General features: G+C 34.6%; 1 long non-coding RNA gene across 1 annotated transcript; it reads right to left on the reverse strand.

Annotated features, from left to right (window-relative positions):
- Positions 1 to 550: 550 nt before the first annotated feature.
- Positions 551 to 2274, reverse strand: LOC104645158 (uncharacterized). The gene is made up of 3 exons (XR_739025.4): positions 1908 to 2274; positions 1173 to 1226; positions 551 to 705 (listed from the first exon to the last, which is right to left on the reverse strand). It is a non-coding gene; the product is annotated as an uncharacterized lncRNA (long non-coding RNA).
- Positions 2275 to 2631: the final 357 nt, after the last annotated feature.

Here is a 2631-nt window from a genome sequence, read left to right on the forward strand (position 1 = left end):
GAAATATATGTGTATGTGTGTGTGTGTGCGCGCGCATGTGTGCGTATGGGTGTGCGTCTATGTGTGTGTGTGTGTGTGTGCGTTCACGTGTACGTGGGCGCGTGTGCATGTGTGCTTGTGCATGTGAGCGTGTGCGGGGGTTAATAAACTTCTCCAATTAGGAGTATCACAATTAAGTCGCGGGGGTTTCTTGGCAACTCCTGGTACCATTAGCAGGGGTTAACTAGCGGGGTTTTTTAACACTAACCGCATTTCAAACTAGGAGTCGAAACCCCAACGATTTGTGAACTCGGGGGATTCAAAAAATCCCGCAATTAATGATTTTTACATTAAAATTAATAGGAGCTTAGACCCCTGTGATTTATGAAATATAACTTTTTGTAGCATTTTCTAGGAATATTCAATTTTAGATGCTAATAATAAATTAATTAACTAACATGTGCATTATTATCAAAGGACATATTAGTATTAAGAAATATTACAATATTCAACACAAAAGTATATCATGAAGTGAATAAAAACATATCATTTGTTTCAACCATTACGATTACAAGAAACTTCATATCACTATAAAAATTTGCTTTAACTTCAAATCACTACAAAACTTGCTTAAACTTCAAATAAATATCACCCAAACTCAAGATAGGATCGGTTTATGGAACTTCAACTAGTTTCACTACAATTATTGTCACCAACATCAGCTGGCTGCAAAGGAGAATACATAATAAGTGACTTTATCCAAACTCAAAATCATGGCTGAATGTAGTAAAACCCAAAGTTTATCATATACTACACAACAACAAACTTAAACAATAGAAAAGGATTAAACCATTTACACAAGCAATGATTCTAAACCATTTTAAAAAGACGACATACTATACTACTAAACAAGACACTATCAAACTGATTTGAACAAATATTAGAAATAGTTAAAACATGAAGAAAGAATCTCAGGTTTCTTGCCAGTAGAAAAAAGACAGACTAGGAACTACAGTGCTATTTTTCTTATAAGAGACAATTAATGTTTACTTCTTTATATTTTTACTATAAGTTGATTGGTTATGATGTCTACGAGGTTGTATATAATCCCATGTTCAATGATATGAATTTCCTACTGACTGAAATGCTTGAAGGGGAACAGTATATCTCGATTAGAAATGAGGACGAATTACCTTTAGAGGAACGGGTAATGGAAGCATAACTCCTTGATAAAGGTTGTTAGCCCACTGCAAGTCACAAAACAAAACATCCGTAATATTAGCATACTAAGGTTGTAAGCATTAAACGACAACAATCCCAAATAAGTTTGAGTGGCTATATGAACTCACAATTTCAATTTATAGACAAAGATACTAGTAGAAATGACTTCCCTTTCTATGTTAACACTTGGACAGAGAATTTGCATATTAAAACAACAGAAAAATAGTTAAAATCATTTAATCGAGCAAGGATTTCAAATCATTTCAAAACGACAGCACAATATACTCAATCTTTCAACGGAAACAACTGGTTGGACCACAGTGTTATTTGTAACTCCAATGAACAACACTGCAAAGTAGATGTATCTCATTGCACTAAATAAATACCGTTGAGAGTAACATATCAATAGTTACGAACAACATGATCACGAAAAAGGATTGTAAGTACCACAGGACAAGTCATGCTTTCATGAAAAACGGATACGTAAAGAACCAAAATCCTGCTGCTGAAATAAGCAGTTATGATTATCCAAAAATCATGAATGCACATGCACTTGAGTTTGTTCCAAGAAAAACACAGCCAACTACTGTTGCAAGTGAAGATTCAAAAGTGACTATGGATGTTAATTCTTCCACAAGGTTGAATAATTCTGTCACAATAGGATTTAAGAAGAAGAAGAAATAGGCGACAGTTTTGAAAGCACGGACCTTCTTATGCAACTATGAGCTGGTATGCTATTCATTTTCTTTACTTGTAAAAGTCGTTGATACTAAAGAATGCCAATCCAAGTCCTGCTGAATAGGCGCCAGGTGACTGGTTGCTGTTAATAATTTCGAGAAACTTACAAGGTCTTAGAAATAAAGTGCACCCACAAATAAACATGCATATGAAAAATACTGCACTGCACCCACAAATAAACAAGCTGAACAAATTTGAGGAGCAGTAGGGGCACACCTTCAACTAGAAAATAATAAGCTTCTTCCGATATTGCTCACAAAGATTGTACAAATCTTTGGGAATCAAATACATATATGAAGCATGGAATAGAAAGTTAAAGATACGCAACATCTTAACTTCTATTCATTCCCTCTAGCCTCTGAAGACTACATTATCTTTACTATCTTAAAGAAGGCTTTATCAAGGGGAAAAACAATCTTTTGCCGCCCGACGAGGGACAAAGAAACCAACACGAATGGCTAAAGCAGTGATTCTGGCTGAACATGTTAATCCTATCAAATAGCAATGCTAAAAAAGAGTAAAATCACCTTGGCAATGCTTGTATTAGTCAAATTTTACCTAAACAAAAAAAGTTTAAGCAGGTAGCCACGCATCTGCCTATAAAACACATACGAAAATCAACTGGCGACTACACAAAAAATAAATATTATACACAAAGTAAAGAAAACTACAGGAGCAAAATTTTTAACTTAC

Source organism: Solanum lycopersicum, chromosome 12, assembly GCF_036512215.1.
Source record: "Solanum lycopersicum chromosome 12, SLM_r2.1".
Lineage (NCBI taxonomy): Eukaryota > Viridiplantae > Streptophyta > Magnoliopsida > Solanales > Solanaceae > Solanum > Solanum lycopersicum.